Consider the following 15,542-nt stretch of genomic DNA (forward strand, 5'->3'; position numbering starts at 1 on the left):
GAAGTTCTTGGTAAAGGAGTTGATAGGGTGATTTGTTGGAGAGAGTGTGACTGGGCATTCTGTTAATGAGGTAGTTTGCGGTGGCTAGAGCTTCTACCCAAAAGGAGACAGGGAGATGAGATTGATGTAGAAGAGTAACCACCGTTTCAATGAGATGGCGATGCTTACGCTCAGCCACCCCATTCTGTTCGGGAGTGTATGGACAGGAGGTTTGATGTATAATTCCCAGGGATTGCAGAAACTGGCCAAAGATGTTATTGACATATTCCTTTCCATTGTCACTTCGAAAAAGTTTAACATGAGAATTGAATTGTGTTTTGACCATTTTTTCAAAAGTGACAAAGGTGGTGTATGCCTGTGATTTGTGTTTTAGTGGGTACAACCAAGTGTATTTTGTAAAATCATCCACAAAACAAATATAATAGCGAAAACCAGCAAATGAAGGAACAGCAGTAGGACCCCATAGGTCAGAATGAATAAGTTGAAAAGGTGCAGTTGTACGCTTCTCAGATAAAGTAAAAGGTAATTTATGAGATTTAGCAATTGAACAGGAGTCACAATTGTTTACATGAATGGAAGAAAAACCTAATTGAGACATTAAAGAATTTATTATTTGAGTAGACGGGTGACCCAGACGACTGTGCCACAACAGACTGTGGCCATCAGCCGAAAGAGCCACCGGAGCCACAGGAACGCTTTCTGAAACTGGGTGGGCAGACGAACTTGTGCCAGGAAGAACGTACAGACCATGCTCACAGGGGCCCTGAAAAATCACCCTCTTGGTAGTATTGTCTAGGATCTGAAAATCATTAGAGGTGAACAAGAGTGAGCAATTATTGTCTTTTGTGAATTGGTGAACTGAAAGGAGATTGGATTTAATAGAAGGGACGTGGGTAAGGTTACCTAGGTGAAAGATAGCGGTGGGGGTTTTAATGGTACCCGTGCCAGTGTGAGAAATATTAAGGGACTCACCGTTGCCAACAGTAATACCATTGGAGCCATGATATGGATTTGGAGCGTTAAGCTTGGATAGATCAGAAGTAACGTGCATGTTGGCCCCAGTATCCAACAGCCATTCAGAGGAAGGGCCGGCTTGAGATGCATAATTGGCACGGTTATCACTATTTCGGCTCTCCTCATACCGAAACCAGCAACGAACAGCGGTGTGTCCTGTTTTCTGACAGATTTGACAAGTTGGACGATCCCGCTCGTAAGTGCCCTGCCCGCCGCTGGAAGATGACTGCCCGCCGCTGCCGAAGGAGTGCAGGCTGTTGTTGCTGCCGTGCTGCTGACCGTCGTACGGCGGACGACTGCCCTGCCGACCGCCGCGCCCGCGGCCTCCGCTGTTTCTGCCATAGCCGCCGCGGCTCCCCTGCCGGCCGCCACCACGCCCCCCGCGATAGTTCTGGCTTGCGGTGAGGGCGGTGGCCGGCTCCATAACAGCGGCTTCTCGGAGAAGAAGTTTGCTCTCCAGATCCACGTTGATTTCTTCACTTTTTAGCCACGAGGAGAGAGTAGCCAGGTCAACGGGCGTTGGACTGATGCGAACTGCCTGTTTAATGGAGGAGTAAGCTGATGGGAGCCCCCGAACGACGCACATGACGAGATCTTTTTCGGGAATGATTTCGTTCACGGTGTCGAGGGCTGTGATGATGGTGGAGACCTCGTCTAAATACTCCGCCATAGTTTTCGTGCCTTTGGTAATTGTGTGGAGACGATCACGCAATTGAAAAATATGAGAGTGGGAAATTGATGCATAGCGTGTTGCGAGGGCCGTCCACAGGGCTGAAGCAGTTGTGTAGGATCGGACGTGTTTCTGAACCGTGGGAGAGATGACCGCAATCAAACATGATCGGATCTGGCCATCCACGGCTTTCCAGGCGGCATGGGCCGGATTGGTTTTTTCTGATTTGTCCGTGGCGGTGATGACTGCCGGCGGCGGTTCTGTGCTTCCATCGACGTATTTGAGAAGGTAATTGGCCTCAAGGGCTGTAAGAACGGTGATTTTCCATGTAGGGTAATTTATGTCTGATAATTTTTCGGGAATCAGGGCATGAAGATGCCTGAGAAGGAGTTTAACGCCAGAAGGAAGTGAATCGAGAGGATCCACCTCGGTTGTCATGGCTGCCGCCGCCCAAGAGAAGAGAGGGAACGATCGGTGCCCTAAAGAGAGAAAAAAAAAACCTAGAGAAAAGAAGATCTAGGTTTTCTGGCTCTTGATACCATGAAGGAATATTGATTGTATTGAAGTGTTAACCTAATAAGGGAATACATGGGAGATATATATAGGAGATATAGGAAGGAGTACTAATCCTAATAGGACTAGGATTAAGGAGTACTAATCCTAATAGGACTAGGATTAGTACACAGTAAATACTAATATTATTTTATACTATTTATTTAATACTATCTGTTATTAGAATTGATTATTCACTATTGGATTGTATAATATTCTTTATATTTTAATAGGTCCTTTTCATAGATACTAGGAAACAATTAAGTGGGTTTTGATTTAGAAGAATGAAAAAACTTAATCTACATGTCCTTTTTTTTAAAATAGAGAACGATGGTATTAATGACCAATCAATATGTATGATTAAGGTCATGGTTAGTCAATGATAATAAATTAATTAATAGAAATGTATGATGCCTCAATATAAGGTTTTGAAACAGTAAGTGTTCTCGTTAATTTTGTTTCTTATTTACTTCTCTATTTCTTTGATTTACCATATTAAATTTCAAGTTTTGATATATTGGTATACAAAATTAAATATTAGGTATATGCTTTATTGAATACTGATTCAATGTATGACCATGTTAATTAAGTTTGTTAGTAGTGTACTATATTTTAGGGATAGTTGTTAGAAAATACGCTAATCTTGGTGCAGTACTTTCTAGTTGTGTTTTTGTTAGCAATTACTTGTTTAATTAATGGAAGTAGTGGTTATTTAGTGACTTAATAATTTGTTATTTAAGTCTATATAAATTTGTACTTTCCTGTAATTTCATATATTGAAAAATAGAAAAAATTTCAGCAGAAAATTCTCATAACCTTTTGAACCTCTGTTTCATCCTAGAGTTTTCCTGCCTATTTTTGCCAACACATTTGGTATCAGATTTATGTCAATGAATGAAAATGCATTTAGTGTGGAAAAACCACTCGTTCCCATCTTCAAGGGAGAAAATTATGAATTCTGGAGTATTTATATGGAAACAATACTCAAACATCAAAATCTTTGGGACTTGGTAGAACGAGAATTCGCACATCGTAACGAAGAAAATAGACTGCGAGATAGTAAGAAAGAAGATGATAAAGCACTGGCTTTTATCCCGCAGGCAGTTCACGAAAGCTAGTTTTCATGGATCGCAGCAACAACCACATCACAGTAAGCTTGGTCCATTCTGCAGAAGTACTTTCAAGGTGATTCAAAGGTCATTGTGGGGAGATTGCAATCACTTCAGCAAGACTTTGAAACCTTGATGATGGGAAATGGAGAATCAGTTGCTAATTTCTTGTCCCGAGCAGTGGCAATTGTCAGCCAAATTTTTCGATCATGTGGCGAGAAAATTACTTATCAAACTATTATTGAAAAGATATTGCGAAGCTTGACTTTATAATTTGATGTAGTTGCTTCTATAGAAGAGTCTAAGGATCTATCAGTTTTTTCCTTTGATTATTTTGTGGGATCTCTTCAATCCCATGAGGTGAAACTCAATCGACCTATTGAAAATAATTAAGATAAAGCATTCTAAGTGAAGGAAGCAACAACCAAATATGATTAGAACAATGGTCCAGCAAGCAGAGGTCCAGGAAGAAGGATTCTGTCGTGGTCAAGGTCATGCCTATGGAAGAGGTTGAGGAAGGAATGATGAGCATAGGCAATCCAATGAGCAAAGTAACACAAAGAATCGCATTCAATGTCATCATTGTCAGTGCTACGGGCATATAAAGCTAATTGTTGGTATAAGGATTAGAAAATAAACTTTGCAGCAACAGAAAAAGGAGGAAAAAATTATCTCGTTATGACTTGCATAGATACAGATCACAAGTGAATTGATGTATGGTTTGTAGATAGAAGTTGTTCGAATAATATGATAGGCACCAAATCTTTGTTCCAGGTGCTAGATGAGAAGCAAAAGAAATAGGTATAGCTTGTCAACGCAAATTGATATTAGTCACGACATTGTAAAAATGTTAGACTCAGTTTGTACCTAATTTAGGATTCCATATCTTTAGCGTTGACAGCCAATGTCAATTGCGTATTCTCTTTGGTTTGATGACGATGCTTGTGTCATTACAAATAATAATTCGGGCAAAAAGGTTTGCATCACTATGATGTCAAACAAGATGTTTCTGCTCGATGTTTCCAACTTGGAATGTTTTACGCTTGTTGCAAGTGCAAATGATGAGTCGAAGTTGTTACATTTGAGGTATGGTCAGTTTAATATAAAGGGCCTGAGTTTCTAGTTGACAAACGTATGGTTCTTGGAAAACCAAAAATTGATTATGTTGAATTTTGGGAAGGGTGTATTTACGGAAAACAAACTTGGAAGTCTTTTCCGGTAGGTTTAGCTTGGATGGATTCAATGTGTCTTGAATTAATACATGTTGATTTACGTGGACCTATGCACTACATGTTTTATTGGGTGTTGTTATTTTCTCCTATTTACAGATGATTGTAGTCGCATGAGATGAGTCTATTTGTTAAAAACCTAATCAAAAACATTTTAAAGTTTAAGTATTTTGAAGAACAGATTAAGAAGCAAAGTGGTATGTGCATAAACATATTTCACACAAATAGAGGCTGTGAATTCTTGACCAAGGAGTAATCTTTTTTTGAGGAAAATGTCATTCATGGGAGCTAACAACACCTTATACTATGGAGAAAAATTGTGTTGTTGAGCAAAAGAAAATCGCACAGTGGTGGATATGGCAAGAAGCAGGTTACGAGCGACGGGACTCCAAATCAATTTTGGGCTAAAGCTATAACAACATCAGTCCATTTATTGAATTTGTTTCCAATAAAGGTTGTTATGTATCGATCTTCTTTTGAATCTTAGGAGGGTAGAAAACCATTTATAGTTATTTAAGAATTTTTTGTTGTAATTGGAGTTGAAGAAACGATAAGATGCAAGAACAAATTCCTATGCCTACTGGAATCACTTTTGATGTAATTCAGCAGACAACTCCTACAGCTACAGCAGTTGGTTCTAGTACCACTTCTCCTGATTTATTTTCTTCAACTTCAGGGAGCAGAAACACTTCATCTACTATTAGACTTGTTCTAGCATTGGTTACATAGTAACGATAGCTAGCTTATCAATTTGATGTCCAGTCGGCATTTCTCTTAAGGGGACCTAAAAGAATAGGTCTACATATAAAAAATTGAAGGTTTTATAAAGAATGGTGATGAAATAAAAGTCTATAGACTGAAAAAGGCATTGTTGATTTGAAGGTAGCCAACCAAGCGTGTGATGTAGCAAAATTAATGGGTTTTTTTAGATAAAGGGATATATGAAAAGTGATTATGAACAAATGTTTTATATAAAGAAGAATGGCAATTCTTTCATCTTTGTTTTTCTTTATGTTGACGCTATCATTTATTCTAGCTCTTCTATTTAAGTCTCAAATGATGAATGAGTTTGAGATGTTAGATATGGGGTTATTACATTATTTTCTTGGCCTTGAAATCCATCAAGCTGAAGATTGAATATTTCTTTAACAACAAAGCATCATTCCCCATGAAAAATAAACCAAATTTTCATCGTAGAAAGAAGAACATTGATGTTTTCTTCCATTTCATTCGTGATTTGGTTGCAAAGGAGGATATTGTATTGAAGCATTACAGCACTCATAAGCAATTAGCCCATATATTTACGAAGTCATTGGCAGTGGACAAGTTTATCTATTTGAAGGCTTTGTTTGGTGTTTGTAACTCTAAATCAAGGGGGAATATTGAAGAGTGATTCAAAGTATGACCATGTAAATTATTTTTGTTAGTAGAGTCCTAAATTCTTGGTCTAGTTGTTAGCAAATATGTAGATCACGGTGCAGTACTTTCTAGTTGTGCTTTGGTTAATAATTAGTTGTTTATTTAATGGAAGTAGTGGTCATTCAATGACTTAGTAGTTTGTATTTTTAGTCTGTGTGAAGTTGTACTTTCTTGTGATTTCATATCCTTAAAATTAGAAAAGACTTCAGTATATAATTCTCTTAACCTTCAAGCCTCTATTTCTCCTTAAAGTTTTCCAGCCTATTTACACCGACATGGTATTATTTCAATACCATTAGGTTATAATATTGGAGGAACTCATACTTAATTCAAGACTTGAAACTTGGAAAATAGAACAGTTGAAATGTTAATTAGCACCAAGATTTACGAACTTTGTTATAAAATTTTTAGTGAATTTTTAGGTTAAGCCTAAAGACATAGTAATGTGGGTCTTGTTAGTTTTGAAACCTTATTGTAAATATGTGCTGGAATAGATTATATTAGAAGCATAATTTTTTTTAATATATGAGCAACATTTTTTTTGGTTAAAAATATTTAATTTTATTATGTTTCTTCCTTATATTTGTAGAACCTTTTTACTGCCACATACATATGATATAGTTGTTGTCTAATGAAAGTATCAAGAATCTTATAGAAGTTGTACCGTGACATAATATGTTAAACTGTTACATCTAGTAACTTGAAATAACTAATAATAAGTCAAGAAGCCAAAAATAATCAATTTGGGAAATAAGTAGGGAAATCTGGGAAATTCTTGTAAAAGTGAGTTTTTGGTCATTTTGAAATGGTCATAACTCCTAGTTCGGGAGAAGTAAGTGTGAGTTCTTTTTATGGTTGTAAATCTCTTCATGATATCTTTCCCATTGCTCTGAGTTTGCGCATTTTCTAGGTTGTATGAGGGAGATATGTTTTTCGAAAGTTGGATTGTTGGACTGAAGAAAGTCCAATCCGGATTTTGGCAAGGATAAAGTAGTCTTTTTATCATACTATTTCCTAAATTTTTTAAGGGTATAATTGGGGTAAAACCAAGTTTTAGTTTATATTAGAAAATACTTTTTACGCTTAGGGTTTGGGAGAAAGGACAAGAGAAGAAGGAGAATGGAGAAAAGAGCAAGATTTCTCCAAGAGATTCAAGTGGAATTCATTAGTGGTGATCCCTATTGAGGTATGTGAGCTCTTTTTGTGTTGCGTTCGTTCATCTATACACCAAAATATTTAATTAAGAGAGTTTTGATTAGATTTGATGAAGAATATTAATGTTCTTGATGAACAATCGTCGAATTCTTTTTGTTTGGGTTGTTGTATATCTTTAGTTGTTTGATTAATATTTTCAGGATGTTTTACAAGTCTACACTATTGGGAATTGAGTTATTAGTGATCCTAAGTGCTTGGGGAAAGATATGTGGCACTTTAGACGGTTTTAAAGTTGCAAAATCGTAGAAGAAAGTTGGAAATCCTGTCTGACAACCCCTGGAGGGCCGCGCCTACCAAAGTCCCTCAAGGCAGGCTTTGTCTGACAGAAAATCCTTAAAACATGCATAAAAGGGACATTTAGTTAAAATCATGCAGTTATCAATTTTGAAAGCCATCATTGATGTGTCGTGATTTCACAGTACTTTCAATGCTTTTTCGTTAAGTTTGTATTTTTCTCTTCGTTTGCAGGAAAATTGTTTGGAATGAAAACGCGGAAGAACTGTGCTGAAACTGCATAAGTGATGACCTATGGAGCCATCGACGGTCCGTCCACCCCTCGATGGTCCGTAGGTGGCAACCGTTGTCAGAAGAAAATGCTGCTGAACAAAGATCGGGAATTCTGACCAAATGTGGGGATATGGAAGTTATCGACGGACCGTCCTGCACATCCGTCATTGCTAACAGAAAGTAGCCCCCGTACCCATCTTGAAAAAATTCTAAGTGTGGAGAAACGGAAGCCATCGACTGACCGTCGTGCACTCAACAAATCGTCATCCTGGTCCGTCGATGGTAACAGTGAGTTGGAGAAGAAAGCAGCTGAAAAAATTCTAAGTGTGAACGACGAGAGGCCTCGATGGTCCGTCGTTGCCTCGATGGTCCCTCTATCCGGTTGTTGACTTAGACGTGTTTTTGGGAAGATTTTCCTTTAAAAAAAATTTTCTGTCTATGTTAGGACTTCTTTATTACAATACTTGTAAAAACCTTGTTTTTGGGGTTAGACTTTTTGATATTTTTTAGATTTATCATCCTAGTTGTTGAACTTGAGATTTTGTGAAATATTCTACTTGCCGAAATCGTTTATTGCAAGACTTTGATTTGTTCACGTAATTTTCTGGATTTTCTTCAATCTCATCAAAGTATGTACATGAATTCTTGTCTAATCAATATGAATTGTGTGATTGTTAAAATGGGTAACTAAATCCATAACTAGGGTTGTGGGAACCATGGGTAAATAACCAGGTAAAAACTAGCTAAAATAACAAGTCTAGAATAATGTCTTGCATGTATTGATAATTCTTTCGTTTAGAAGTCTTTTAACGAGTGCACGCATTAGAACTCTCCTTAGTGCTACTTGCCGGACCAAGGAGGTAGACAATAAGAAAAGAATTATCAACGTAGATTTAGTATACACTATCTAATAGGCTAGTGTCGATTGGTGCAAAGTAACAACTAAGTCATACATCCATTATGATGCTTAATATGAGGTAAAGATTAGGTTTAGTAAAGCATACACACGTAGCCGGACCAAGGTGCGGAGTGAAATTCCCTAGTTGCCGGACCAAGGAATTAGGGATAAATAACTTACCACTTTGCATGCATGATATTAGGAAAGGATTGTTAAAGTTAGAATTACCGCGTTATGAACCTGTGGGGAACACTTATGCCCTAGTTACTCTCATCACTTGATAAATATCAAATATTCATACGTACTACTTGCTTACTTAGAAATATTTAATTCCTTTTGTTATTTAAAACCCCCCTTTTATTACATGTTTCTGGGAAGGACTTAATTAAATAGAAGTAATTGTAGGTTAAAGTTATGTCTAAATCATTTTACTCGTGGGATCGACCCCAACCTCATAGTTAGGTTCTTTAATTGATACGACCGCTTATACTTCTTTTCGAGAAGTAAATTTGAGCTTATCAAATTTTGGCGCCACAGCCGGGAAAAGTTGCATTAAGATTAACTTTAAGTACATTGCCGAAGATTAGTCAATAATTTCCTAATTTTAGTTTTTCTCTTTGTTTTATCTCTTGAAGATCTAACTTCAGTGTATGTGAAGTACACGGAGTAGCGGAGAACCCATACTCTCACCCAACGCCGAACTGAACCGTACACTGCGCAGAATGAACAAAAATTTTGGTAATCTTGAAGATGAGTTCGATCGGAAAATTCCACCACCGGTTGAACATCATGATCAATTATTAGCTGAAAATCGTGGGAAAGGTGAAATAAAGAGGCAACCTCCCGCTCCACGCCCTCAAGAGTATTATAGGGGAAATGTTAAGATCACTCACTCTAGCGGTCCACTTGTCCTACCTCCTCTACCACAGGGTCATACTTTTGTGGTAACTAGTAGTCTGATGCAAATTCTCATAGCTAGAGGTTTGTTTTCGGGACAATGTTATGTGGACCCACATGCTCACATGGCCAAAGTGAGGTCGGTGTATAAGAGTTGTGTGGGGAGGCCTGATTTGAACATGGACACCATTGGGTTAAGATTATTCCCTCTCTCACTTACGGGAGAGGCTACTATATGGTTTACCAAGCTCCCCTATAACTCAATCTATACTTGGAATCAATTGAGGGATGTGTTCTTAGCACGTTACTAGCCAGTGTCTAAGAACATAAACCACAAAGATAGGGTGAACAACTTTGTGGCATTACCAGGGGAGTCACTAAGAAGTTCTTGGGATAGGTTCACCTCGTTCTTCAGAAGTGTCCCCAATCACCGCATCGATGATGAGTCACTGAAAGAGTACTTCTATCGGGGACAATATGATAAAAATAAAGCAGTGCTGGATACGATAGCGGGTGGTTCTTATGGGGAGTGTCCTTATGCTGAGATCAGTGAGAAGTTAGAGAAAATCTCCCGAAATAATAAAGCTTGGAGCACTAGGAAGTCAGATACTGGGAGAAACACTTTTGTTATGCAATTTGCACACAACCCAATCACAGATGAGATTCCTGAAGATATGGCTCAAATGAGAATTGAGCGTGGGTTGGTGTTGAAACACGTCACTAGAGGTGCAAAAAGGTAAATAAGGTGAACTGCTTGTTTAAACTACCACCGTCGACTGATGAGTATTACTATGAAAAGGACTCTTATGTGATAAATGAGCAGACGGGGGGTTTCCAAACAAACGCCCAAGGCTCTAATCCGGAGAATTGATGCCAAGGTCAAGGAAATAAAGTCGAAACTATGGTAATTACAACTGAGAGGGTCATTATGTCCGATATGGGAATCACAATCGCGGGGTAACTATGGTAATAGAAATGATAGGAGTGGGCCCTATGTTCCTCCTCAAAATCGTGAGGTTGCTCCTAGGAATGGTGAAGGCAATATGGAGCGAATTGATTATATGTTGCAGAAAATGAGGAGGAGGCTTGATGTTAGTGATGAGCACACTAAAGATTTGAGGAGTGACTTAGCGAGTATTAGACAAAAAGTTGATGCACATGCAATCTCGATCAAGCATCTTGAGTTGCAAATGGACCAATTGTCTTCGACTATGAACCCACTCCAATCATGAACTCTTCCTATCAATACCGTCCAAAATCCAAAAAATGATGGACATTGTATGGCAGTCACACCTCGAGGTGGTAAGCAAACCATTGACCCACCGATGCCGGCTTGTGTAGAAAATGTGATAAGTGGTGATGATGAGGTAGTAGAGGTTAGTGGTGAGTTAGGAGACAAAACGGGGAAATAAGTTGAGGTACCCCAAAAGGTGACCCCCATGCATAAACCACAACCTCCATTCCCACAGAGGTTAGTGAAAAAGACCAAGGATGGTAAATATCGTCGTTTTATCACTATGCTCAAACAACTTTCCATTACTATCCCTTTGATAGAAGCTCTTGAACAAATGCCCGGTTATGCCAAGTTCATGAGAGATATGGTCACTAAGAAAAGATCAGTCACTTTTGAGGATGATGATGGATGCAGCATTATGGTGCTATTTCTACAAGGTCTCTAGTGCAAAAGAAATAAGATCCGGGTGCCTTCACTATTCCATGAACAATCGGGTTATTACACTTTGCGAAAGCATTATGTGATCTTGGATCAAGCATAAATCTCATGCCTCTCTCTATTTACAATAAGTTGGGTTTGGGTGACCTAAAGCCCACTGGATGCGGCTACTAATGTCCTATCGAACGGTGAAGAGGCCTATTGGGATACTCCACGATGTGTTAGTAAAGATGGAGTCATTCATATTTCTGACTGATTTTGTGATTATGGATTGTGAGGTCGATTTTGAGGTGCCTATTATTCTTGGGAGGCCATTCCTTTCTACGGGTAGAGCCTTGGTTGATACGGAGAAAGGGCAAATGAACTTTCGGTTCAACAATGAAGAAGTGATTTTCAACATTTGTAGGTCCATGAGGTAGAGTGGTGAGCTCCAATCAGTATATGTCATATCTTACAGGGTTGAAAAGTCATCTGAGGTACAAATAGAAGAGCGTCTGGGTGTAGAAGCACTAGCCCCAGTGATCATGAATTTTGATAGTGATTGCATTTAAGAGTATGGGTCATTGGTCGCGACACTTGATTGAGGTTATGTTCGGTTTAAACCAAAGAAGTTGGCGTTAGATATGACAAATTGCGAGTCTCCACCCGCAAAACAATCTATAGAGGAGTATCCAAAAGTAGAACATAAGGCTCTACCACCTCATCTGAGGTATGTATTCTTGGGAAAAGGTGACACTTTGCCGGAAATTATTGCATCAGATTTGAATATGCAACAAGTAGAATCTTTGGTTGAAGTGTTTAAGAGGTTTATAAAAGCTATTGGGTGGACTATTGCAGATATTATAGGGATCCCTCCCGGGATTTGTTCACATAAAATCCAACTCATGCCCTATCATAAGGCAAGTATTGAGCACCAGAGATGTCTAAATCCACCTATGCAAGAGGTGGTGAAGAAGGAAATTATTAAGTAATTGGATGCTGGAGTGATATATCCAATCGCCGATAGTATTTGGGTATTCCCTGTTAAATGTGTACCTAAGAAAGGGGAAATAAATCTGGTCCTCAACGAGAAAAATGAGCCTGTCCAGATGAGACCGATGACTGGATGAAGGGTGTGTATGGATTACCAGAAAAGAAATAATAGAAAAAAAAAGATTTCACCTTGCGGAACAAAGGTTAAACGGGTTGAATAAGCTTGATGAATTTCGCTTGAAGGCATATGAAAATTCAGCCCTAGAACAAAGAAAAGATGAAGAAGTACCATGACCAAAAGATTGAGAAGCATGATATTTTTGGTTGGGGATTTGGTGCTTTTGTTCAATTCTAGGTTGCGCTTGATTCCGGGCAAACTCAAGTCCAAATGGAATGGTCCCTATTTGACCACCCAACTATTCCCTCATGGTGCGGTTGAGTTGGAGAACAAGGAGAGTGTAAGGTTCAAGGTGAACGGGCAGCGAATCCAATACTATATAGGGCATGCTGAAAAGGCGAATGAAGTGATGAAGGGATACCATCTTGATGAAGTCAAAGTAATCAAGAGTACTCCGTCGTATCGCAACGTTAAATCAAGCGCTTATTGGGAAGAAACCCAATATGTATCCTCTAGCCAACTATAGGTTTTTCGCGATTTTCTAGGCATGGTTGCATTATTTTTGCTTTTATTACTTATGTCACGTCTTAATGTTCTTTTATTTTCTTTAGAAGTGTTGTCTAGAGCATAGAGTAGGGTCCGCGTCCAAAAAGAGTGTCCAGAAAACACAAAAATATTAGCTTAATAGGTGTTAAATGTGCAGGGACCAAATCACCTGAAATCTGCAGAAAATTGGTCTGGTGCACCAATCGACGGACCCACTGACGGACTGTTATCCCTTCGACGGTCCATCCTGAACAACCGTCAACACATTAAGAACCTTTGTTTCTGATGTTTTTAAAAATTTATTCTAAGTGTCCCTCAACGGACCCCACTAACGGACCATCTTCCCTTCGATGGTCCATCTTGAACAACCATTGATGCTGTCACAACTATTGTTTCTCATTTTCTAAAAAAAAATTGTAAGTGTTCGTCGACAGACCCCACTGACGGACCGTCGTCCCTTCGATGGTCCATCCTGCACAACCGTCGACACTATCAGAACCTTTGTTTCTGATGTGTTCAAAAATTCTTCTAAGTGTCCCTTGACGGACCCCCATGATGGACCGTCGTCCCTTAGACGGACCATCTATGGGTCCGTCAGGCAGTGCTGCACTTTTGCACCCAAGCAAGACCGTGTCTACTGGACAGGGCGTTCTAAGTCTGTCGCCCCATCGAACCGGATGGTCATAGGCTCAGACGATGAGCGTGGCCCGGAGTACGTACCACCAGGAACCCGCACTCCTACACATGTTGCCCGCACCACCAGAGCCACGCCCGGCGGAGTCACTGCCTCCCAGTCTGAAGAGGAGCGCATACTGACCAGTACACGTTATGGGTCGGCTGCACATTCTGAGGGAGATTTTGGCTCCGAGGAGGCATCCGGTTCTGAGGATGCGTCCGGCTCTGTGGAGGCACCGAGTTATAGATGAGGATGAGTCTCAGGCATAGAAGAAAGAGCGCAATGAGTTGGAGGCTGCGAGGAGAGCCTCGCTGATTGATGAGGAGGCCCGCCAGTTGAGGGTTATAGAAGTGGTTGCTGGGGCGTCAAGCTCCAGAGTTTTTGAGGCTGAGAGGAGCACTACTCATAGTTTTGTTATTGTTGAGTACACCACTGGTTGTGTCCGTACTACATAGGGAGCGGATTTCGGGAAACTGGACCCGTCATCATGTTGATTATCGGCTCTTTGCACATCGGCTTTGCTTCACCTACCACCCTATTTTATATACTTTTATGCATTGGGGACAATTGCATGTCTTTTTGTTGGGGGTGGGGTAAATGGAAAGTGAGTTCTAGGGTGATGTCTGAGTATCCCAACTCACGATCCTCTCTTGGTGTTTTCTTGCCTGTGTTCTTTTTACCCAAGAGACTGGTTATTTTATTGTTGAACCGGCATGTTAGTATCTTTTGTACATAGTATAGAAATGGAATCTGAAGCATGATGTCTAAACAAAATGATATCCTGATTTAAAAAAAATGTTGCATGACTAGGCATAATAACTGATGAATGTGTGGATCTAAGCATGACATAGAGATACACCACGACATTGACCCTAAATCTAAAACTCGAACTAGGTGTCTGATAATCTGATAAGGCAATGAGATGTCAAGTGAATGTGAGAAAAATTTGAATAGTCCAACATTGGTACTCAGCTAGAACTTGTCTGGGTAGTCCTGCTACAAGTAAGTTGTGATAGACAATTATGAAAGGATCATAGGCACTTATTCAAGATAGCCAATCTTTAGCCTAGATAATAGAAAACCGAATGAAATTAATCCCTTCTTGATCCAAATGATTTAAGCTTAAAATAGACCTTTCTTTTTCACCCCAACTGATATTTTCTGGGAACAATGTGTTGGCCCTGGTCCCTCCTTGGACATCTGCACCTCAGCTTATGCCAAAAGCATAAGTTGAGGGTGGATAATACAGAAAAAAACATTGTTGTGGCCCTGACCCAACCTTGGGTATTGTGTACCTTGACTCATGGAAAAACCATGAGTTTAGGGTGGCTAGTTAAGGAATGCTCCGGAAAGTGGGGTTGAAAGAATAAAGAAAGAGAAAGAACTAAAGAAAAGTGACTCAAAAATGTTGAAAGCAAAGTTTTAAAAAAAAAATCACTTAAACAAAAGGAGAAAGAAAGGATAAAATTAAAGCGACAGAATATAAAAAAAATAAGAAATAGGGCAGAATAAAACGATGAAATGGTAGGACGCTTAGCCATTATGTCAAGGAGGGCAATAAGTCACTAAAATACATCCAAATGTACCCTACCTAACCCTGAGCCGAAGTTACAAGCCAAGAAAGTCCTATCGTGATTCTAAGAGTGTATTATGGTGAACTTAAAGCAGTGAAAATAAGGGCAAGCCTATGGCAACAAGTATAAATGAGGTTGAAGTTGTTCTAAGAGCGAGTGCTGAAAAAAATAATCCTTATACTCAAACTGAAATCATTGTGTGAAAAATGAGGATGAGTTTTGAAGTGAGGACACTAGTTGCAATACCAAAAAATTTGTACCATGGTGAGAGATCATAGAGAATAGGTGTCGGTGTGTGGTGAGTCTATGTCATGGTCCGATCCACATGAGCGAGCCTAATAGTGATAGCATGCATAAACATAATGAAAATAATCGGGATTGATAGCCAGATGATTGCGAAAGCTAAAATAATGATACTTTTGTACAAAGGTTTTGTGGTGAGTCATACTGCGTCACTTGAGGACAAATAACGAA

This window comes from Solanum pennellii, chromosome 1 (genome assembly GCF_001406875.1).
Source record: "Solanum pennellii chromosome 1, SPENNV200".
In the NCBI taxonomy this organism is placed as follows: Eukaryota; Viridiplantae; Streptophyta; class Magnoliopsida; order Solanales; family Solanaceae; genus Solanum; species Solanum pennellii.